This window comes from Danio aesculapii, chromosome 4 (assembly GCF_903798145.1).
Source record: "Danio aesculapii chromosome 4, fDanAes4.1, whole genome shotgun sequence".
Classification (NCBI taxonomy): Eukaryota; Metazoa; Chordata; class Actinopteri; order Cypriniformes; family Danionidae; genus Danio; species Danio aesculapii.
Window position 1 is genome coordinate 17841367 of NC_079438.1, and position 22948 is coordinate 17864314.

A 22948-nucleotide genomic window follows, 5' to 3' on the forward strand; every position below is an offset into this window, starting at 1 on the left:
TCAAGAGTTCACACTTAGCTGATGATTAATTATAAGCTTGTTTGGCATGCTGTCCCGGGAGAGAGCCCTGAGCTCATAAGATCCTCGAGACCGGGGCTCCCTCCCGTTGCAAGGCGAGAAGGGAGTTTGAGCTCAGGTAGATCTCGAGAACTCCCCCGCTGTAATAACCAATGAACAGCCAGTGATTGCTCTTGAGAGATAACCATTTACTAGGAGCATGTCTATAGTGCCGGTGTGGATTAGTCAATTAACTTATGTTGCATGTTTTTTGGACGGTGGGAGGAAACCGGGAAACCCGGGGGAAACCCACGTGAGCACGGGGAGAAAATGCAAACTCCACACAGAAATGTCTGCTGGATTGGTAAAGCCTAGAACCAGAGACATTCTTGCTGTGAGGCAACAGTGCTAAGCACTGGGCCACCGTGTCACCCATCTAGGAAGAAGGAGGAGTAAGGGTGGATGGGGGGATTCTTCAAAACGAAGATAGCGGTGGTACGTAACCCAGGGTATTTGTAGTAGCTTAGGAGTCGTCTGATTGGTGCATTGAGAATTGGATAATGCGGATCCAGCCGCTAGCAATCATAAGCACTTGATCCTCTCGAAACTTGTTTATAACTAAACTTCACTTCAAGAGTTCACACTTAGCTGATGATTAATTATAAGCTTGTTTGGCATGCTGTCCTGGGAGAGAGCCCTGAGCTCATAAGATCCTCGAGCCCGGGGCTCCCTCCCGATGCAAGGCGAGAAGGGAGTTTGAGCTCAGGTAGATCTCGAGAACTCCCCAAAATGCCATATAGAGCTCGGGACAGCAGCCGCGTATTTAAGAACCCCCCAAAATGCAGATGTAACAATGCCATATCCGGCTGCTGGATATATTGATATTTTAGGAAGAGAGGCTCCTGCGGGAGCAGAGGAAAGTAGACTCCTGCGTGAGTCCAAGTGGAGGCGTGGGAAGGGCTGGATTGACTCCTGAGGGAGTCAAGCTTGGATACACTCCTGCGGGAGTGAGAGCTGGGGTGGGCAGGCTCCTGCGGGAGTGGGGAAAGGTATTGGGTGGTGAAGACTCCTGCATGAGATGGTGTGTGGTGGGCCAGGGGGGTCATGAACTCCTGTGGGAGTTGAAGCTCGTTTTAGTCACTCCTGCGGGAGTTAGAGCTGGGGATTGAGGGCCTAAGCGGAAGTAAAAAGTAGCGGAATCAATGCTGAAAGAAAACAGTTAGCGGAGAAAATTTGCCGCAGGAAGGAGGAAATTATTGGGGGAATTGACAGATAAGGAGATAAGGGAGGAGATAAAAGAAGCGGTAGAAAGGTAGCAAAAGCACTCAACGCTGTAAGGAAGTAGAGAAAGGGCAAATAATTGCCAGGCGGAGGATCTCGACGCCGGAAAGAAGAAAAGGAGAGTATAAATGTAAAATATATATACATATATATATATAAATATATATAAATAAAAATCGATAAGTAAGGGCCAGGGAGGGGCAGTGAATGACTCCTGCGGGAGTCGAAGCTCGGGGTGACCCCTGTGGGGGTCAGAGCTGATGTGGGCATTTCTCCTGCTGTAGTCTAGGGAAGGGAGGGGGCGGTGGAGACTACTGTAGGAGGTGGCCGGGGCGAGTTTCCTGCGGGAGTCGAAGCTCGTTTTAGTGACTCCTGCGGGAGTTAGAGCTGAGGATTGAGGGCCTATGGGAAGAGAAAGAGTAGCGAAGTAATTCGCTGAAAAGAGATTGATAAAAAGAGGGTGGCGGAGGATCTCGACGCCGGAAGGAAGAAAAGGAGAAGGGATATAGCTGCATGCGTGCACATGCACGCACACACATTCGCACACACACACGCACGCAAATGCACACACATATACCTGCTCGTACGTGTGTGCATACCATTCCTAAAGGCTGGGGGCCTTTAGGAATGCGGGGGTTAGAGCCATAGGGTGGGGGGTTCCAGTAAGAGTGGGGAGAAAGGAGGGGGCAGGGATGCTCCTACTGGAGGTGTGACTGTGAAGGGGTGGCCAGGGATGGGCTTGAAGTGACTCCTGCGGGAGTCGAAGCTCGGGTTAGACCCCTGCGGGGGTCAGAGCTGTTGGGTGGGATGGCAAAGCATAGCAAAGCTTGGAAACAGAAAGGTAGGTATGTACATACAGGTACATATGCACATGCACATCATATGCATGCGTGCATACACGACACACACAAATGCACATGCACACGCGTGCATACCGTGCATACATGACACACACATGCACATACACAAGTACGCGCATGAATACACGCATACATAACACATACATACACTTATGCAAACTTATACATGTATACATACGCACACACACACACACACACACACACACGTACACATATATATGTACGCATACATGCATACATATACATATATACACACGCGTACATACACATATATATATATATTTATACCCACACGCACATACACATAGATCCATGTACACACATACTCACGCTTACAAAGGGTCATGCTCGAGCCCTTGTTCTGGAGTATTGTGTTAGCTGGTTAGGGCCAGCTGGGTTTCCTTGAGGTGTGAGCTCAGGCAGAGCGTCACTGCTGCGGCAGTGGAGCAGAGGGAAAAAGAAGCTCAGCGGAGCTTCTCTGCTGTTGCAGAGGTGCAGTGGAAGTCGGTATTGGAAGGCAAGTACTCTTCCGTGGAGGCAATTTAACTGCTCTGGCAGTGCTGGGGAGTGTGTCAGTAGTGGTATGTTAGATGCAGGTGTATGTGAGCTCAGGCAGAGCGTCACTGCTGCGGCAGTGGTGAGGAGGGGAAAGGAAGCTCTGCAGAGCTTCTCTGCTGTTGCAAATGTGATGGAAGTCAAAATTGGAAGGCTAGTGCACTTCCGCAGAGGCGTTTTAACTGATGTTGTAGCGCTGGGGAGTGTATTGGTAGTGAAATGGCTAAATGGAGATGTGTGTGAGCTCAGGTGGAGCGTCACTGCTGCAGCAGTGGTGCAGAGGGAGAATAAGGCTCGGCAGAGCGTCTCTTCTGTTGCGGGGGTGCAGTGGTAGTCAATATTGAAGTGTTATGAGTGCTCCTGCAGGAATGTTAAATGCTGTCAATAGTGATGTGTACAGATGAGAGTAAATAGGGGCTCAGCTAGAGCGTCACCGCAGTTGCTGGTTGCTATGGGTGAGTGTAGCTCAGCGGGGTGCCTCTGCGGTTGCAGAGGTGCAGTGGTGGCCAGTATTGGAGTTATGAGTGTTCCTACTGGAATGTAAATACTGTCCGTAGTGATATGTAGAGATGAAGGAAAATAAGGGCTTAGCTAGAGCTTCACTACAGTTGCGGTGGTGCTATGGGTAAGTGCAGCTCGGCAGAGCATCTATGCTACTGAAGAGGTGCAGTGGGTCAGTATGGAGGTACTGTGCGCACCCTTAGAAGCATTGCTGCTGTATGAGTACGTGGGAGTGTCACGATAGTGGTATTGGAAATTAAGGTCTATGTGAGCTTGTTTAGAGCGTCTCTGCTGCAGCAATTGAAACTCTGGGTGCTCACAAAATGGGTGTGAGCTGTGGTGAATGGGAGTGAATAGGAGTATGGAATAGCTCAAGTTTGGAGGGAAAGTTAAAGGAAGTAAAAAGTGGGAAGGGCAGTGAAGGAGTGCCTATGTTAGTAGGAGGGAATAGGGGGAAAAGGCAGAGTCGTGCTTATACCTAGAAATGTGTGTGGGTGGAATTCGGCTGGAGAGGATCAGCTGGGCTTCCCTGAGGGGGTATTGCTCTACTGTTGTGTAAGAATGCTTGGAGGGTTTGGAATGGGTGTGTGGGGGAGGGGATATCGAGGAAGTATCCAGAACGTCCTTTATGAAACTGAGCTATTTGCTTTGCTTAATAAAGAAACATGGAGTTTCTTCATCCAGCAAAGTTAGATCAGATGTGGTGAGGTGGATTTTATGATTGACATTTGATGTTAGTTCAGAACATCTTAAAACTAAAAGGGGCAAGTGGGAATATGGCATCGTGGTGTGGGCTGGGTTAGTGAAAATGTATCCTTTGCATGGAATGTGAATGTATTTGGAATAGATGTGATTGTAATAGGTTGGATGAGGGTCAGCTTCTAGGGCCAGCAGTCATGATCTCTGAAACGAGAAACCAAAGAGAATCAGAAATGAAATCTTTACAACATGATACATGTATGCCAGACATAATAATTTGTTTTAGCTGATATCCATGCGAGGCATCTTAATAAGGGCATGGGTAACTGTGAATTCAAGCGCCTTTGTTAATGCATGGTATGATAGCCTCGTTGACATGAAGTGCAAGGATGGTAGGGGTGGTCATTCGTCCCCCCACGGGATGGCAGATGGATGGAGAGCTGAGGATATGGGGTGTGGCTTGTCTGGTGGTCCTGGAAGTACTTCTTGAAGACAGATACCTCTTGAAGATCTATTGTCAGAAATGTCCTCCTCCTACTTATCAAGCATGGAGTTGTTCCTTTGCCATTTCAGATTCAACTGAATTGTTATTATGACCTTGCATGTCACTTTGTGTATGGACCATAGACTGTAAAATATATTGACGTAGCATCCGTGACGTCACCCATAGGTTTCTGAAGAGCGCAAAAGAAGCTACAAGTGGGTGTGGCCAACCGTCGCCATTTGTTTGTGCGTCATGGCACCCACGGCGGGATACCAAACAAGGGCAAAGAGACGGAGAGTGAGCGGAGCTACAGACACCTGCTGGCACTTGCTTAGACCTGGCAGACAGACTTTACTTTGGGAGAAACACTTAATACTTTATTACCTGCAACTCGTTGTGTTCTGACCACATGTGCTTGGCTGTACACTATATCAGTAAAGTGTTTAGACATTTAAAAACACTGTTGTAATACATTGAGCCACTAAGCATTGTTCTTATGACATTTTCTACAGGAGGAAAACGCGAATTACTTCCAAACACTTCAGATATAGTGTGTGTTAGTAAATGCAAGACTATTGATGAACTCCAGCATAACACTGTATGATAACGCTTCAGATGACTGATCTAGCCTACAGCTAATCAATCTGTCACATTCTGGAGTGCTTTACAGCTCTTAAGAACATTATAAATGATAAATGAACTTAAATAAAACATGCACATTTATAGAGATGGTGTATAAGTATATAACTTTACTCACATGGGAAACGGAGGCCACATTAATGGTTTGTGAGCACAATTAAGTGCACACAGCATCCCATATCATCTGATAATTGTAAGAATAAGTCCAAAAGGCAGCTGACTGTGTAAAGCCACATAAAACAAAACAAAAATACGATGAATATGCCGAGATCAGTGGCTAATCTGCCGGATTCAGCTGAGGTGAAGTGACGGCGACCAGCGAGACCTAGCTGTCACTCAAGTGGCCACGCCCTTAATTATGCAAACTTAATATAAAGGAAATGGATGAGTTATAAAAAATTCACCCCCCTCAGTTTTCATGGAGGGTAATAATAGCCAAAATCGTTCTTTGTACCAGGCTGCAAACATCTTTGCAAAGTTGGCCATTCTAACAGTGGGCTCAGCTGCAATTTGCTCTATTATAGAGCCAGGACTAGCGGAATTTTGATGAATTGCAGTTTTAGTTACTTCCGTATTGGCTTCCCGAGGGAGAGCGGGAGGTTGCCGCTTGGTATGGACATATGAATCACATTACGATTTAACTTCTGTGCTAGATGTGTTGAATTTAAATGGTTGGGTAAAAATTTTATTTATTAATTAATTTAAATTTTTATTTTTTTTAATATATATATATATATATATATATATATATATATATATATATATATATATAATCAACTGCCAACATCAAACTCTGAACTATAAAGTCACCACTTAGAAGAAACTGTGTGAATGGAAGAATGGAATGTTGTTATAGCTTTACTTTAATCCATTAACATTAAGTTTGGAATCTCAATGCTATTAAATCACGAGCCTATGATTCATAAGGTCTTGTAGCCGAGTTCATTCATAAATTGTCAGAGAGGGCGGGACCATCTCGAGTTGGGAGCTCATTGGATGGTGACAAGTCTTCTTTTAGCTATTGGCTCAATGGGGTGTCAATCAAAAGATCGGCGGCCATTTGTTGACCAGAATACTAGTGTTAATGTGTAGGAGACGCAGCTGCGCTCCGTGACTAGATTGGATGATGACAGCGCATTCTGTCATGTTTTTCTACGCACGAACATGCCGCGGACCAAACCTTAGGGACTAGATTGTCTGGATCTTTGCAGTCTAATTACTTGGAATGTTATGGATCAATGGACGGGCAGGAGGCTTGAAAGGTGAGTTATTGGTTGAAATTTCTCTAGTCACGCGAGTCTTGTCTTTCAAAAGCTTAATAGATGTTTAGTCTTTGTTGGGAAGTAGTTATTTTTTGCGAGGCTTCCCCTTAAAGCATGCGATATACGTTACTGCAGGTGCACCGCTAGGAGAGCAGTGAGTTATTTATTGCCATGGCGTAATCGCTGGCGTCTTGAGAGTTGAGCAGAGTTCGTGGACGGTGATCAAGTTTTGACTGTGATCTTGCTGGAGAATTGGTTTGAAGACACAGCGGATGTGTTGTGTGAGGCACTTGAAGTGGAAGGTTTTGATGTTGTTGTTGGAGTATAGTTGGAGATGTAGTCGTTTTGAAGTAGTTGTTGTAGCAGTAGCAGTAGCAGTTGATTCGGAGCAGAGCTGTCTTCAAAACGAAGATAGCGGTGGTACGTAACCCAGGGTATTTGTAGTAGCTTAGGAGTCGTCTGATTGGTGCATTGAGAATTGGATAATGTGGATCCAGCCGCTAGCAATCATAAGCACGTGATCCTCTCGAAACCTGTTTATAACTAAACTTCACATAGTTTTTTTAATCAGAAATTTGACATTTTCCCACCATAGTCTTTTGTCTTCATTATATATTTGGTTTCCTTTTTCCTTTTCTATTATTCCTTTTATTTTTTTAACATAGTCTTCATTTTTTAAAATGTCACTATTTAATGTCCACACCCCTGGGCCTCTTTGGATTTCTTCTGTATTAAAATTAAAAAATAAAAATTTATGGTCACTTAAAACAGTTTCATCATACTTTATTTTTTCTATATAAATTTCTATATTTCTTGTGCATAACACATAGTCTATTCTCGATTGAGTTACAAAATTCCCTACTATTTGTCTTCTAGAAAACTCCTTTTTCTTCCCGTTTCTCTCTCTCCAAATGTCTATCATTCCTTTTTCCTCCATTAGTGATTTTAGTTCTTTTCTTCCTGTGTCTGATTTAAAAACCATACCTTCTGTTATGTCCTGTCTGCTAAAAACAGTGTTAAAATCCCCACATACTATTATTTGTTTATAGTCGTTTAAAAACCTTCTCAATATGTTAAAAAAGCTTTTCTTTTCACTCTCTTCATTGGGTGCATGCACATTAACTAAAATGATATCTTTCCCTTCATATTTTATTTCTAAAATCATACATTTTCCTTGTTTGTCTTTATATATTACTTTACTCATTTGTAGTGCATTCTTTCTTATTAAAATAGCTACTCCTCTCCCAGCTTTCCCATCTCCATTACTATAATAAAAGTCCCCATCCTATTCTTTTTTATATTTCTCCATCACCTCATTTTTCCAATTTGTTTCTTGTAAAATAATTATTTCTTCTCTTTTACACTTTTCTTTTACATTTTGGAATTTTCTTAAGTCCATTAAACCTCTTGCATTAAAAGACACACAATTTAAAACCATTAAAAGAAGGAAAAAGGAAATAAAAACCGTCATCTCAGTCCTCTTCTTCTCCCAAACCTCTCAAAGAATCATATCTGTTGTGGCTTTTCAGTTGTCCTTTTTTCAAACCTTTTTTTCTAGCAGTTTCTATATTTGATAAAGCTTTTGCCGATAGTCTTGTTTGTCTTTTCTCAATTTTGTCTTTTTCTACTTCCTCTTCATGTTTTCCAGTCTCTCTGTCTGCTCCCTTGTTTTGTTCTTTAAGATCTTCCTTTTCTATTACATCCAACACGTTTTTGAAGCTAGACGTTATGTCCATTGGTGTCCATGCTACCTCCTCTTCATGCTCTATTTGTTGACTGTCTGTTTCTGTTTCTTTTTCCTTTTCTTCGTTTGTTTTCTCCTCATCCAATGTTATTTCTTCTGTTGTAGTTTGTATTGTTTGTGCCGTTGTTTGTTCCTCTTCATAACTTTCCCTTTCACTGTTTCCTTCATGCATTTGCCCACTCACCTGGATCTCATCCTCCTCCTCCTCTTCCTCCATCCAACATTCACACTTATTTATATAATTCTGGCAGTCCGGGCACTTAATGGCATCGCAGTCTCGGGCAAAATGTCCCCTTTCCTCACATTTATAGCATTTAAAGTCTGGGCAATCTTTGACCATATGGTCCGGGCTCATGCACAGCCTACAAGTCTTAACCTGGTGGCTGTGCATCACCCTAAAATATTGCTGACCTTCTGCCGTTTCCAGCCTTGTGCTGTAAGGTAGAGATATCACTTCTCTGGGGAATCTCACTTTGATAAAACATGCTCCATCCTCTATTTCTGTGCCCAGATATAGCCTTCTTTTAATTTTTGTTATGGGAAATACTCCCCAGCCTTCTAATTTATCTATAATTAATTGATCATCCAGGTAAGCGGGCAAATGCATGAAGGAAACCACATAGTCTCTATTTTGTAGCATTTTCACTTCACAGGTTTCTCCTTTTATAATTAGTCCATCCATCAGTTTATCGCATGTTTCTTCTTTTTCTAACGTTAGTTCATATTCTTTGTCCTGTCTCGGCCTTCTCGCAAGAATTTTTCCAAGTCCACACTTTTCAGTTACTGCATTAATTATTTCCAAAACTCTCACCTCTTTAACTTTGTCCACATTTAGAACCACCGTTGCTTCCTTCATGTACCTTTTTCCACTTCTTTCTTGTTGCCTCTCCTGTTGTTGGTTTTCTTGTCGTTCTTTGTTTGCCATGTTTCTTCCTCCTTCCCGTCCAACGTTGTTTTCCAGTTGTCCTTCCCCTCCTAATCCAGTGCTGTGTTTCTCCAGTCCGTCCTGTGATGTTTTCCCCTCGTGCTTCTTCAAACAAATCTGTGCTGTTACTTTGTGAGTCCATTTTCTCTCAAAAAAAAAGTGCTAACCACCTTCCAGCAAGCACACGTGCTGCTGTCAGGTGGTTTAAAAACAAAAAAATCAAAAAATGCCCACTATCACCAAAGAAAAACTATTAAATAAACTCAAAATAAACCAAAACAAAGGGAGAGCCTTTCTCTCCCGTCTGCAGCCTCACACTTCCTGTTTCACTCTAGCTCCCTCTAGCGTGCTCAGGGTGGTATGGCCGTAAGCCTGCTAACGTAACGTAAGAGTGCTTACCATTACACCATGGAACCTTAAGATGATATAGAGCTGCTGCCCGACATGAAGATGATGAATTAAAAAAATGGCCTTGCAGGAAAGTAGCAGAAGGTCCATCCAAGGCAAGGCCAATGTGCATTGATTTCTGAGTAACTCGTCATTCGGCATGCAGGGCTCCTCACACATTTACTGGAGCAGGACTAGGTAGGGCCTTCAAAAGAAAAGCACGCTATTCTAGGCAATTTGACGACTAAATGGCAGGCAGGGCAAAGAAGCCACCACAGAACAGATGTGATATTATTTTTTCTTTTTCGACCACGTCTAAAATGTTCAATTTTGACTGTGAAAAGAGGAATTAGCTTAAATGGTAGAACGGTCGCTTAGCATGCATGAGAGAGGTAGCTGGATCGATGCCCGCATTATCCACTTCTGTTTTCATGCCTTTCACACTGGCTTTTATTGCAAAGCTGGTTGCACCTGGAGGGTTTAGAGCGAATTTCCTTACGTCAGCTTTGCCGGTTCTGTATAGTACTAATCATTGCAATCCTTCAGAAGCCCTATCAAGTCACAGTTTTCTTTTATTCGAAGGCGCGTCCGCAGTGGGAAATCAAAGCACTAAATATATAGCAGAGTGCTGTCGATTAGGCCATAGGAATCATCACCAGAAGCGATGTGACCACCTGGGAGAAAGATAGCGTTTTGGTCAAATGGAAGCAGGTGGACTTAAGGGTGAAGCGGCTAGGCTTTTTGGGTGACTTTCATTCAACTGACCCTGTGCCCAAAAACAGAACAACAACATTGCTTTGCCGAAACCCGGGATCGAACCAGGGACCTTTAGATCTTCAGTCTAACGCTCTCCCAACTGAGCTATTTCAGCTGCCATGACACAGCTTTCCTGCAGCAGGGATGTCTGTGAGACCAAGCTGAGCCCTTAAGTGCATCTGAGGCATAAGAGAGTAAAGATTTGGCCAGTACGGGTATCGAACCCGCGACCTTGGCGTTATTAGCACCACGCTCTAACCAACTGAGCTAACCAGCCGTTTTCTTGCCAGTGTGCTGGAAAACCCAGAGTTAGTGTCATTCTTTGGCCTTCAAGGGAACAGGATGCTATTTTAACTTTTTTTGTGCGGTGCTGGCAAAATAAAAACAGGTCCCACCGAGATTTGAACTCGGATCACTGGATTCAGAGTCCAGAGTGCTAACCATTACACCATGGAACCTTAAGATGATATAGAGCTGCTGCTCGACATGAAGATGATGAATTTAAAAAATGGCCTTGCAGGAAAGTAGCAGAATGTCCATCCAAGGCAAGGCCAATGTGCATTGATTTCTGAGTAACTCGTCATTCGGCATGCATGGCTCCTCACACATTTACTGGAGCAGGACTAGGTAGGGCCTTCAAAAGAAAAGCACGCTATTCTAAGCAATTTGACGACTAAATGGCAGGCAGGGCAAAGAAGCCACCACAGAACAGATGTGATCTTATTTTTTCTTTTTTGACCACGTCTAAAATGTTCAATTTGGCTTGTGAAAAGGGGAATTAACTCAAATGGTAGAGCGCTCGCTTAGCATTCGAGAGGTAGCTGGATCGATGTCTGCATTCTCCACTTGTGTTTTCATGCCTTTCACACTGGCTTTTATTGCAAAGCTGGTTGCACCTGGAGGGTTTAGAGCGAATTTCCTTACGTCAGCTTTGCTGGTTCTGTGTAGTACTAATCATTGCAATCCTTCAGAAGCCCTATCAAGTCACAGTTTTCTTTTATTCGATGGCGCGTCTGCAGTGGGAAATCAAAGCACTAAATATATAGCAGAGTGCTGTCGATTAGCCCATAGGAATCATCACCAGAAGCGATGTGACCACCTGGGAGAAAGATAGCGTTTGGTCAAATGGAAGCAGGTGGACTTGAGGGTGAAGCAGCTGTACTTGAGGGTCCTAGAAAACCCATAGTAACTGTTATTCTCTGGCCTTCAAGGGAATGGAATGCTATTTTAGCTTTTTTGTGCGGTGCTGGCAAAAAAAAAAAAACAGGTCCCATCTAGATTTGAATTTAGATCGCTGGATGCAGAGTGCTATCCATTACATTATGGAACCTCAAGATGGTGTAGAGCTGCTGCCCGAGATGAAGATGATGAATTAAAAAACTGGCCTTGCAGGAAAGTAGCGGAAGGTGCATCCAAGGCAAGGCCAATGTGCAATGATTTCTGAGTAACTCGTCACTCGGCATGCAGGGCTCCACACACATTTACTGGAGCATTACTAGGTAGGGCCTTCAAAAGAAAAGCACGCCATTCTAGGCAATTTGACGACTAAATGGCAGGCAGGGCAAAGAAGCCACCACAGAACAGATGTGATATTATTTTTTCTTTTTCGACCACGTCTAAAATGTTCAATTTTGACTGTGAAAAGAGGAATTAGCTTAAATGGTAGAACGGTCGCTTCGCATGCATGAGAGAGGTAGCTGGATCGATGCCCGCATTATCCACTTCTGTTTCATGCCTTTCACACTGGCTTTTATTGCAAAGCTGGTTGCACCTGGAGGGTTTAGAGCGAATTTCCTTACGTCAGCTTTGCCGGTTCTGTATAGTACTAATCATTGCAATCCTTCAGAAGCCCTATCAAGTCACAGTTTTCTTTTATTCGATGGAGCGTCCGCAGTGGGAAATCAAAGCACTAAATATATAGCAGAGTGCTGTCGATTAGGCCATAGAAATCATCACCAGAAGCAATGTGACCACCTGGGAGAAAGATAGCGTTTTGGTCAAATGGAAGCAGGTGGACTTAAGGGTGAAGCGGCTAGGCTTTTTGGCTGACTTTCATTCTACTGACCCTGTGCCCAAAAACAGAAAACAGCAACATTGCTTTGCCGAAACCCGGGATCGAACCAGGGACCTTTAGATCTTCAGTCTAACGCTCTCCCAACTGAGCTATTTCAGCTGCCATGACACAGCTTTCCTGCAGCAGGGATGCCGTGAGACCAAGCTGAGCCCTTAAGTGCATCTGAGGCATAAGAGAGTAAAGATTTGGCCAGTACAGGTATCAAACCCGCGACCTTGGCGTTATTAGCACCACGCTCTAACCAACTGAGCTAACCGGCCGTTTTCTTGCCAGAGTGCTGGAAAACCCAGAGTTAGTGTCATTTTTTGGCCTTCAAGGGAACAGGATGCTATTTTAACTTTTTTTGTGCGGTGCTGGCAAAATAAAAACAGGTCCCACCGAGATTTGAACTCGGATCACTGGATTCAGAGTCCAGAGTGCTAACCATTACACCATGGAACCTTAAGATGATATAGAGCTGCTGCTCGACATGAAGATGATGAATTAAAAAAAATGGCCTTGCAGGAAAGTAGCAGAAGGTCCATCCAAGGCAAGGCCAATGTGCATTGATTTCTGAGTAACTCGTCATTCGGCATGCAGGGCTCCTCACACATTTACTGGAGCAGGACTAGGTAGGGCCTTCAAAAGAAAAGCACGCTATTCTAGGCAATTTGACGACTAAATGGCAGGCAGGGCAAAGAAGCCACCACAGAACAGATGTGATATTATTTTTTCTTTTTCGACCACGTCTAAAATGTTCAATTTTGACTGTGAAAAGAGGAATTAGCTTAAATGGTAGAACGGTCGCTTAGCATGCATGAGAGAGGTAGCTGGATCGATGCCCGCATTATCCACTTCTGTTTTCATGCCTTTCACACTGGCTTTTATTGCAAAGCTGGTTGCACCTGGAGGGTTTAGAGCGAATTTCCTTACGTCAGCTTTGCCGGTTCTGTATAGTACTAATCATTGCAATCCTTCAGAAGCCCTATCAAGTCACAGTTTTCTTTTATTCGAAGGCGCGTCCGCAGTGGGAAATCAAAGCACTAAATATATAGCAGAGTGCTGTCGATTAGGCCATAGGAATCATCACCAGAAGCGATGTGACCACCTGGGAGAAAGATAGCGTTTTGGTCAAATGGAAGCAGGTGGACTTAAGGGTGAAGCGGCTAGGCTTTTTGGGTGACTTTCATTCAACTGACCCTGTGCCCAAAAACAGAACAACAACATTGCTTTGCCGAAACCCGGGATCGAACCAGGGACCTTTAGATCTTCAGTCTAACGCTCTCCCAACTGAGCTATTACGGCTGCCATGACACAGCTTTCCTGCAGCAGGGATGTCTGTGAGACCAAGCTGAGCCCTTAAGTGCATCTGAGGCATAAGAGAGTAAAGATTTGGCCAGTACGGGTATCGAACCCGCGACCTTGGCGTTATTAGCACCACGCTCTAACCAACAGAGCTAACCAGCCGTTTTCTTGCCAGTGTGCTGGAAAACCCAGAGTTAGTGTCATTCTTTGGCCTTCAAGGGAACAGGATGCTATTTTAACTTTTTTTGTGCGGTGCTGGCAAAATAAAAACAGGTCCCACCGAGATTTGAACTCGGATCACTGGATTCAGAGTCCAGAGTGCTAACCATTACACCATGGAACCTTAAGATGATATAGAGCTGCTGCTCGACATGAAGATGATGAATTTAAAAAATGGCCTTGCAGGAAAGTAGCAGAATGTCCATCCAAGGCAAGGCCAATGTGCATTGATTTCTGAGTAACTCGTCATTCGGCATGCATGGCTCCTCACACATTTACTGGAGCAGGACTAGGTAGGGCCTTCAAAAGAAAAGCACGCTATTCTAAGCAATTTGACGACTAAATGGCAGGCAGGGCAAAGAAGCCACCACAGAACAGATGTGATCTTATTTTTTCTTTTTTGACCACGTCTAAAATGTTCAATTTGGCTTGTGAAAAGGGGAATTAACTCAAATGGTAGAGCGCTCGCTTAGCATGCGAGAGGTAGCTGGATCGATGTCTGCATTCTCCACTTGTGTTTTCATGCCTTTCACACTGGCTTTTATTGCAAAGCTGGTTGCACCTGGAGGGTTTAGAGCGAATTTCCTTACGTCAGCTTTGCTGGTTCTGTGTAGTACTAATCATTGCAATCCTTCAGAAGCCCTATCAAGTCACAGTTTTCTTTTATTCGATGGCGCGTCTGCAGTGGGAAATCAAAGCACTAAATATATAGCAGAGTGCTGTCGATTAGCCCATAGGAATCATCACCAGAAGCGATGTGACCACCTGGGAGAAAGATAGCGTTTTGGTCAAATGGAAGCAGGTGGACTTGAGGGTGAAGCAGCTGGACTTGAGGGTCCTAGAAAACCCATAGTAACTGTTATTCTCTGGCCTTCAAGGGAATGGAATGCTATTTTAGCTTTTTTGTGCGGTGCTGGCAAAAAAAAAAAAACAGGTCCCATCTAGATTTGAATTTAGATCGCTGGATGCAGAGTGCTATCCATTACATTATGGAACCTCAAGATGGTGTAGAGCTGCTGCCCGAGATGAAGATGATGAATTAAAAAACTGGCCTTGCAGGAAAGTAGCGGAAGGTGCATCCAAGGCAAGGCCAATGTGCAATGATTTCTGAGTAACTCGTCACTCGGCATGCAGGGCTCCACACACATTTACTGGAGCATTACTAGGTAGGGCCTTCAAAAGAAAAGCACGCCATTCTAGGCAATTTGACGACTAAATGGCAGGCAGGGCAAAGAAGCCACCACAGAACAGATGTGATATTATTTTTTCTTTTTCGACCACGTCTAAAATGTTCAATTTTGACTGTGAAAAGAGGAATTAGCTTAAATGGTAGAACGGTCGCTTCGCATGCATGAGAGAGGTAGCTGGATCGATGCCCGCATTATCCACTTCTGTTTTCATGCCTTTCACACTGGCTTTTATTGCAAAGCTGGTTGCACCTGGAGGGTTTAGAGCGAATTTCCTTACGTCAGCTTTGCCGGTTCTGTATAGTACTAATCATTGCAATCCTTCAGAAGCCCTATCAAGTCACAGTTTTCTTTTATTCGATGGAGCGTCCGCAGTGGGAAATCAAAGCACTAAATATATAGCAGAGTGCTGTCGATTAGGCCATAGAAATCATCACCAGAAGCAATGTGACCACCTGGGAGAAAGATAGCGTTTTGGTCAAATGGAAGCAGGTGGACTTAAGGGTGAAGCGGCTAGGCTTTTTGGCTGACTTTCATTCTACTGACCCTGTGCCCAAAAACAGAAAACAGCAACATTGCTTTGCCGAAACCCGGGATCGAACCAGGGACCTTTAGATCTTCAGTCTAACGCTCTCCCAACTGAGCTATTTCAGCTGCCATGACACAGCTTTCCTGCAGCAGGGATGCCGTGAGACCAAGCTGAGCCCTTAAGTGCATCTGAGGCATAAGAGAGTAAAGATTTGGCCAGTACAGGTATCAAACCCGCGACCTTGGCGTTATTAGCACCACGCTCTAACCAACTGAGCTAACCGGCCGTTTTCTTGCCAGAGTGCTGGAAAACCCAGAGTTAGTGTCATTTTTTGGCCTTCAAGGGAACAGGATGCTATTTTAACTTTTTTTGTGCGGTGCTGGCAAAATAAAAACAGGTCCCACCGAGATTTGAACTCGGATCACTGGATTCAGAGTCCAGAGTGCTAACCATTACACCATGGAACCTTAAGATGATATAGAGCTGCTGCTCGACATGAAGATGATGAATTAAAAAAAATGGCCTTGCAGGAAAGTAGCAGAAGGTCCATCCAAGGCAAGGCCAATGTGCATTGATTTCTGAGTAACTCGTCATTCGACATGCAGGGCTCCTCACACATTTACTGGAGCAGGACTAGGTAGGGCCTTCAAAAGAAAAGCACGCTATTCTAAGCAATTTGACGACTAAATGGCAGGCAGGGCAAAGAAGCCACCACAGAACAGATGTGATCTTATTTTTTCTTTTTTGACCACGTCTAAAATGTTCAATTTGGCTTGTGAAAAGGGGAATTAACTCAAATGGTAGAGCGCTCGCTTAGCATGCTAGAGGTAGCTGGATCGATGTCCGCATTCTCCACTTGTGTTTTCATGCCTTTCACAGTGGCTTTTATTGCAAAGCTGGTTGCACCTGGAGGGTTTAGAGCGAATTTCCTTACGTCAGCTTTGCCGGTTCTGTGTAGTACTAATCATTGCAATCCTTCAGAAGCCCTATCAAGTCACAGTTTTCTTTTATTCGATGGCGCGTCTGCAGTGGGAAATCAAAGCACTAAATATATAGCAGAGTGCTGTCGATTAGCCCATAGGAATTATCACTAGAAGCGATGTGACCACCTGGGAGAAAGATAGCGTTTTGGTCAAATGGAAGCAGGTGGACTTGAGGGTGAAGCAGCTGGACTTGAGGGTCCTAGAAAACCCATAGTAACTGTTATTCTCTGGCCTTCAAGGGAATGGAATGCTATTTTAGCTTTTTTGTGCGGTGCTGGCAAAAAAAAAAAAAACAGGTCCCATCTAGATTTGAATTTAGATCGCTGGATGCAGAGTGCTATCCATTACATTATGGAACCTCAAGATGGTGTTGAGCTGCTGCCCGAGATAAAGATGATGAATTAAAAAACTGGCCTTGCAGGAAAGTAGCAGAAGGTCCATCCAAGGCAAGGCCAATGTGCATTGATTTCTGAGTAACTCGTCATTCGGCATGCAGGGCTCCTCACACATTTACTGGAGCATTACTAGGTAGGGCCTTCAAAAGAAAAGCATGCCATTCTAGGCAATTTGACGACTAAATGGCAGGCAGGGCAAAGAAGCCACCACAGAACAGATGTGATCTTATTTTTTCTTTTTCGACCACGTCTAAAATGTTCAATTTTGATTGTGAAAAGGGGAATTAGCTTAAATGGTAGAACGGTCGCTTCGCATGCATGAGAGAGGTAGCTGGATCGATGCCCGCATTATCCACTTCTGTTTTCATGCCTTTCACACTGGCTTTTATTGCAAAGCTGGTTGCACCTGGAGGGTTTAGAGCGAATTTCCTTACGTCAGCTTTGCCAGTTCTGTATAGTACTAATCATTGCAATCCTTCAGAAGCCCAATCAAGTCACAGTTTTCTTTTATTCGATGGCGCATCCGCAGTGGGAAATCAAAGCACTAAATATATAGCAGAGTGCTGTCGATTAGGCCATAGGAATCATCACCAGAAGCGATGTGACCACCTGGGAGAAAGATAGCGTTTTGGTCAAATGGAAGCAGGTGGACTTAAGGGTGAAGCGGCTAGGCTTTTTGGCTGACTTTCATTCAACTGACCCTGTGCCCAAAAACAGAACAACAACATTGCTTTGCCGAAACCCGGGATCGAACCAGGGACCTTTAGATCTTCAGTCTAACGCTCTCCCAACTGAGCTATTTCGGCTGCCATGACACAGCTTTCCTGCAGCAGGGATGTCTGTGAGACCAAGCTGAGCCCTTAAGTGCATCTGAGGCATAAGAGAGTAAAGATTTGGCCAGTACGGGTATCGAACCCGCGACCTTGGCGTTATTAGCACCACGCTCTAACCAACTGAGCTAACCAGCCGTTTTCTTGCCAGTGTGCTGGAAAACCCAGAGTTAGTGTCATTCTTTGGCCTTCAAGGGAACAGGATGCTATTTTAACTTTTTTTGTGCGGTGCTGGCAAAATAAAAACAGATCCCACCGAGATTTGAACTCGGATCACTGGATTCAGAGTCCAGAGTGCTAACCATTACACCATGGAACCTTAAGATGATATAGAGCTGCTGCTCGACATGAAGATGATGAATTTAAAAAATGGCCTTGCAGGAAAGTAGCAGAAGGTCCATCCAAGGCAAGGCCAATGTGCATTGATTTCTGAGTAACTCGTCATTCGGCATGCAGGGCTCCTCACACATTTACTGGAGCATTACTAGGTAGGGCCTTCAAAAGAAAAGCATGCCATTCTAGGCAATTTGACGACTAAATGGCAGGCAGGGCAAAGAAGCCACCACAGAACAGATGTGATCTTATTTTTTCTTTTTCGACCACGTCTAAAATGTTCAATTTTGATTGTGAAAAGGGGAATTAGCTTAAATGGTAGAACGGTCGCTTCGCATGCATGAGAGCGGTAGCTGGATCGATGCCCGCATTATCCACTTCTGTTTTCATGCTTTTCACACTGGCTTTTATTGCAAAGCTGGTTGCACCTGGAGGGTTTAGAGCGAATTTCCTTACGTCAGCTTTGCCAGTTCTGTATAGTACTAATCATTGCAATCCTTCAGAAGCCCAATCAAGTCACAGTTTTCTTTTATTCGATGGCGCATCCGCAGTGGGAAATCAAAGCACTAAATATATAGCAGAGTGCTGTCGATTAGGCCATAGGAATCATCACCAGAAGCGATGTGACCACCTGGGAGAAAGATAGCGTTTTGGTCAAATGGAAGCAGGTGGACTTAAGGGTGAAGCGGCTAGGCTTTTTGGGTGACTTTCATTCAACTGACCCTGTGCCCAAAAACAGAACAACAACATTGCTTTGCCGAAACCCGGGATCGAACCAGGGACCTTTAGATCTTCAGTCTAACGCTCTCCCAACTGAGCTATTTCGGCTGCCATGACACAGCTTTCCTGCAGCAGGGATGTCTGTGAGACCAAGCTGAGCCCTTAAGTGCATCTGAGGCATAAGAGAGTAAAGATTTGGCCAGTACGGGTATCGAACCCGCGACCTTGGCGTTATTAGCACCACGCTCTAACCAACTGAGCTAACCAGCCGTTTTCTTGCCAGTTTGCTGGAAAACCCAGAGTTAGTGTCATTCTTTGGCCTTCAAGGGAACAGGATGCTATTTTAACTTTTTTTGTGCGGTGCTGGCAAAATAAAAACAGGTCCCACCGAGATTTGAACTCGGATCACTGGATTCAGAGTCCAGAGTGCTAACCATTACACCATGGAACCTTAAGATGATATAGAGCTGCTGCTCGACATGAAGATGATGAATTTAAAAAATGGCCTTGCAGGAAAGTAGCAGAATGTCCATCCAAGGCAAGGCCAATGTGCATTGATTTCTGAGTAACTCGTCATTCGGCATGCAGGGCTCCTCACACATTTACTGGAGCAGGACTAGGTAGGGCCTTCAAAAGAAAAGCACGCTATTCTAAGCAATTTGACGACTAAATGGCAGGCAGGGCAAAGAAGCCACCACAGAACAGATGTGATCTTATTTTTTCTTTTTTGACCACGTCTAAAATGTTCAATTTGGCTTGTGAAAAGGGGAATTAACTCAAATGGTAGAGCGCTCGCTTAGCATGCGAGAGGTAGCTGGATCGATGTCTGCATTCTCCACTTGTGTTTTCATGCCTTTCACACTGGCTTTTATTGCAAAGCTGGTTGCACCTGGAGGGTTTAGAGTGAATTTCCTTACGTCAGCTTTGCCGGTTCTGTGTAGTACTAATCATTGCAATCCTTCAGAAGCCCTATCAAGTCACAGTTTTCTTTTATTCGATGGCGCGTCTGCAGTGGGAAATCAAAGCACTAAATATATAGCAGAGTGCTGTCGATTAGCCCATAGGAATCATCACCAGAAGCGATGTGACCACCTGGGAGAAAGATAGCGTTTTGGTCAAATGGAAGCAGGTGGACTTGAGGGTGAAGCAGCTGGACTTGAGGGTCCTAGAAAACCCATAGTAACTGTTATTCTCTGGCCTTCAAGGGAATGGAATGCTATTTTAGCTTTTTTGTGCGGTGCTGGCAAAAAAAAAAAAAAACAGGTCCCATCTAGATTTGAATTTAGATCGCTGGATGCAGAGTGCTATCCATTACATTATGGAACCTCAAGATGGTGTAGCGCTGCTGCCCGAGATGAAGATGATGAATTAAAAAACTGGCCTTGCAGGAAAGTAGCGGAAGGTGCATCCAAGGCAAGGCCAATGTGCAATGATTTCTGAGTAACTCGTCATTCGGCATGCAGGGCTCCACACACATTTACTGGAGCATTACTAGGTAGGGCCTTCAAAAGAAAAGCACGCCATTCTAGGCAATTTGACGACTAAATGGCAGGCAGGGCAAAGAAGCCACCACAGAACAGATGTGATCTTATTTTTTCTTTTTCGACCACGTCTAAAATGTTCAATTTTGATTGTGAAAAGGGGAATTAGCTTAAATGGTAGAACGGTCGCTTCGCATGCATGAGAGAGGTAGCTGGATCGATGCCCGCATTATCCACTTCTGTTTTCATGCCTTTCACACTGGCTTTTATTGCAAATCTGGTTGCACCTGGAGGGTTTAGAGCGAATTTCCTTACGTCAGCTTTGCCAGTTCTGTATAGTACTAATCATTGCAATCCTTCAGAAGCCCAATCAAGTCACAGTTTTCTTTTATTCGATGGCGCATCCGCAGTGGGAAATCAAAGCACTAAATATATAGCAGAGTGCTGTCGATTAGGCCATAGGAATCATCACCAGAAGCGATGTGACCACCTGGGAGAAAGATAACGTTTTGGTCAAATGGAAGCAGGTGGACTTAAGGGTGAAGCGGCTAGGCTTTTTGGGTGACTTTCATTCAACTGACCCTGTGCCCAAAAACAGAAAACAACAAAATTGCTTTGTCGAAAACTGGGATCGAACCAGGGACCTTTAGATCTTCAGTCTAACGCTCTCCCAACTGAGCTATTTCGGCTGCCATGACAGAGCTTTCCTGCAGCAGGGATGTCTGTGAGACCAAGCTGAGCCCTTAAGTTCATCTGAGGCATAAGAGAGTAAAGATTTGGCCAGTAGGGGTATCGAACCCCCGACCTTGGCGTTATTAGCACCTTGCTCTAACCAACTGAGCTAACCGGCCGTTTTCTTGCCAGTGTGCTGGAAAACCCAGAGTTAGTGTCATTCTTTGGCCTTCAAGGGAACAGGATGCTATTTTAACTTTTTTTGTGCGGTGCTGGCAAAATAAAAACAGGTCCCACCGAGATTTGAACTCGGATCACTGGATTCAGAGTCCAGAGTGCTAACCATTACACCATGGAACCTTAAGATGATATAGAGCTGCTGCTCGACATGAAGATGATGAATTAAAAAAATGGCCTTGCAGGAAAGTAGCAGAAGGTCCATCCAAGGCAAGGCCAATGTGCATTGATTTCTGAGTAACTCGTCATTCGGCATGCAGGGCTCCTCACACATTTACTGGAGCAGGACTAGGTAGGGCCTTCAAAAGAAAAGCACGCTATTCTAAGCAATTTGACGACTAAATGGCAGGCAGGGCAAAGAAGCCACCACAGAACAGATGTGATCTTATTTTTTCTTTTTTGACCACGTCTAAAATGTTCAATTTGGCTTGTGAAAAGGGGAATTAACTCAAATGGTAGAGCGCTCGCTTAGCATGCTAGAGGTAGCTGGATCGATGTCCGCATTCTCCACTTGTGTTTTCATGCCTTTCACAGTGGCTTTTATTGCAAAGCTGGTTGCACCTGGAGGGTTTAGAGCGAATTTCCTTACGTCAGCTTTGCCGGTTCTGTGTAGTACTAATCATTGCAATCCTTCAGAAGCCCTATCAAGTCACAGTTTTCTTTTATTCGATGGCGCGTCTGCAGTGGGAAATCAAAGCACTAAATATATAGCAGAGTGCTGTCGATTAGCCCATAGGAATCATCACCAGAAGCGATGTGACCACCTGGGAGAAAGATAGCGTTTTGGTCAAATGGAAGCAGGTGGACTTGAGGGTGAAGCAGCTGGACTTGAGGGTCCTAGAAAACCCATAGTAACTGTTATTCTCTGACCTTTAAGGGAATAGAATGCTATTTTAGCTTTTTTTGTGCGGTGCTGGCAAAAAAAACAGGTCCCACCTAGATTTGAACTTAGATCGCTGGATGCAGAGTGCTATCCATTACACTATTGAACCTCAAGACGGTGTAGAGCTGCTGCCCGAGATGAAGAGGATGAATTAAAAAACTGGCCTTGCAGGAAAGTAGCAGAAGGTCCATCCAAGGCGGAGCCAATTTGCATTGATTTCTGAGTAACTCGTCATTCGGCATGCAGGGCTTCTCACACATTTACTGGAGCATTACTAGGTAGGACCTTCAAAAGAAAAGCACGCTATTCTAGGCAATTTGACGACTAATGGTGTTACCTGGATGTGGGACAAATACAAATGAATGTATTTTATATAATTATTTTTTTATTTTATTTTTGATGTTTGAAAAGTCACTTGCTGTTGGTAGCAATACAATATGAGTTCTAACAGATAAACAATACAACAAACAAACAAAAAATAAATAAAATAAAAGTATACAAATAGATTATGGGCAATTATAAAAATCAACCATTACTCTAAACCATTCAAATTATACATTTATGCAAACAAACAAGCTGTACACTTTTACGTTTTATTTCTTACTTTTTTCATTTATTAAAATGTCAATCCATCTATCTATTTTAATTCAACTCCCATCTGTTTAGTTGGATGCAAAAAAAAAAGAGAAAGGGGTACCCTTGAAGTAGACACATGTTGAATGTATGTCTGCATTTTATGAGTTCAACAGAGTCTATCTCTCTTTCTTTTATGATGTTTGTTGCTGTTATCCCTGCTTCTGTGTCTTTTTCACCTGAGCAACCTATTTTATTCTGTGTCCATTGCCTTTTTGTGGCAGCTGGAACTGGTGCCTCTTCCTTTAAGTACACTTTTTATTCCATTTTTATCCTTTAAAAAGAAACAGGTCAGTGTTATTGTTAGTGTGGTTGGTAAACAATGTGTTTTCTGCAATATTAGAGTAAATTTAATTAGTAAATTATTATAAACATTTATTAAACATTTGAAATAAAAT

At 43.9% G+C, this 22948-nt stretch overlaps 21 non-coding genes across 21 annotated transcripts; all 21 read right to left on the minus strand.

The window, feature by feature from the left end:
* Positions 1-10132: 10132 nt before the first annotated feature.
* trnaf-gaa (transfer RNA phenylalanine (anticodon GAA)) lies at positions 10133-10205 on the minus strand. Its single transcript has one exon. It is a non-coding gene; the product is annotated as a tRNA-Phe (tRNA).
* Positions 10206-10293: 88 nt separating this feature from the next.
* Positions 10294-10367, minus strand: trnai-aau (transfer RNA isoleucine (anticodon AAU)). The gene has a single exon. It is a non-coding gene; the product is annotated as a tRNA-Ile (tRNA).
* A 109-nt stretch (positions 10368-10476) lies between these two features.
* trnaq-cug (transfer RNA glutamine (anticodon CUG)) lies at positions 10477-10548 on the minus strand. The gene has a single exon. It is a non-coding gene; the product is annotated as a tRNA-Gln (tRNA).
* A 1642-nt stretch (positions 10549-12190) lies between these two features.
* Positions 12191-12263, minus strand: trnaf-gaa (transfer RNA phenylalanine (anticodon GAA)). Its single transcript has one exon. It is a non-coding gene; the product is annotated as a tRNA-Phe (tRNA).
* Positions 12264-12350: 87 nt separating this feature from the next.
* Positions 12351-12424, minus strand: trnai-aau (transfer RNA isoleucine (anticodon AAU)). Its single transcript has one exon. It is a non-coding gene; the product is annotated as a tRNA-Ile (tRNA).
* A 109-nt stretch (positions 12425-12533) lies between these two features.
* trnaq-cug (transfer RNA glutamine (anticodon CUG)) lies at positions 12534-12605 on the minus strand. The gene has a single exon. It is a non-coding gene; the product is annotated as a tRNA-Gln (tRNA).
* Positions 12606-13375: 770 nt separating this feature from the next.
* trnaf-gaa (transfer RNA phenylalanine (anticodon GAA)) lies at positions 13376-13448 on the minus strand. The gene has a single exon. It is a non-coding gene; the product is annotated as a tRNA-Phe (tRNA).
* Positions 13449-13536: 88 nt separating this feature from the next.
* On the minus strand, positions 13537-13610 carry trnai-aau (transfer RNA isoleucine (anticodon AAU)). Its single transcript has one exon. It is a non-coding gene; the product is annotated as a tRNA-Ile (tRNA).
* A 109-nt stretch (positions 13611-13719) lies between these two features.
* On the minus strand, positions 13720-13791 carry trnaq-cug (transfer RNA glutamine (anticodon CUG)). The gene has a single exon. It is a non-coding gene; the product is annotated as a tRNA-Gln (tRNA).
* A 1644-nt stretch (positions 13792-15435) lies between these two features.
* On the minus strand, positions 15436-15508 carry trnaf-gaa (transfer RNA phenylalanine (anticodon GAA)). The gene has a single exon. It is a non-coding gene; the product is annotated as a tRNA-Phe (tRNA).
* Positions 15509-15595: 87 nt separating this feature from the next.
* trnai-aau (transfer RNA isoleucine (anticodon AAU)) lies at positions 15596-15669 on the minus strand. The gene has a single exon. It is a non-coding gene; the product is annotated as a tRNA-Ile (tRNA).
* A 109-nt stretch (positions 15670-15778) lies between these two features.
* trnaq-cug (transfer RNA glutamine (anticodon CUG)) lies at positions 15779-15850 on the minus strand. Its single transcript has one exon. It is a non-coding gene; the product is annotated as a tRNA-Gln (tRNA).
* Positions 15851-17494: 1644 nt separating this feature from the next.
* trnaf-gaa (transfer RNA phenylalanine (anticodon GAA)) lies at positions 17495-17567 on the minus strand. Its single transcript has one exon. It is a non-coding gene; the product is annotated as a tRNA-Phe (tRNA).
* An 88-nt stretch (positions 17568-17655) lies between these two features.
* trnai-aau (transfer RNA isoleucine (anticodon AAU)) lies at positions 17656-17729 on the minus strand. The gene has a single exon. It is a non-coding gene; the product is annotated as a tRNA-Ile (tRNA).
* Positions 17730-17838: 109 nt separating this feature from the next.
* On the minus strand, positions 17839-17910 carry trnaq-cug (transfer RNA glutamine (anticodon CUG)). Its single transcript has one exon. It is a non-coding gene; the product is annotated as a tRNA-Gln (tRNA).
* Positions 17911-18679: 769 nt separating this feature from the next.
* trnaf-gaa (transfer RNA phenylalanine (anticodon GAA)) lies at positions 18680-18752 on the minus strand. Its single transcript has one exon. It is a non-coding gene; the product is annotated as a tRNA-Phe (tRNA).
* An 88-nt stretch (positions 18753-18840) lies between these two features.
* trnai-aau (transfer RNA isoleucine (anticodon AAU)) lies at positions 18841-18914 on the minus strand. The gene has a single exon. It is a non-coding gene; the product is annotated as a tRNA-Ile (tRNA).
* A 109-nt stretch (positions 18915-19023) lies between these two features.
* trnaq-cug (transfer RNA glutamine (anticodon CUG)) lies at positions 19024-19095 on the minus strand. Its single transcript has one exon. It is a non-coding gene; the product is annotated as a tRNA-Gln (tRNA).
* A 1646-nt stretch (positions 19096-20741) lies between these two features.
* trnaf-gaa (transfer RNA phenylalanine (anticodon GAA)) lies at positions 20742-20814 on the minus strand. Its single transcript has one exon. It is a non-coding gene; the product is annotated as a tRNA-Phe (tRNA).
* An 88-nt stretch (positions 20815-20902) lies between these two features.
* Positions 20903-20976, minus strand: trnai-aau (transfer RNA isoleucine (anticodon AAU)). The gene has a single exon. It is a non-coding gene; the product is annotated as a tRNA-Ile (tRNA).
* A 109-nt stretch (positions 20977-21085) lies between these two features.
* Positions 21086-21157, minus strand: trnaq-cug (transfer RNA glutamine (anticodon CUG)). Its single transcript has one exon. It is a non-coding gene; the product is annotated as a tRNA-Gln (tRNA).
* Between the last annotated feature and the right edge of the window lie 1791 nt (positions 21158-22948).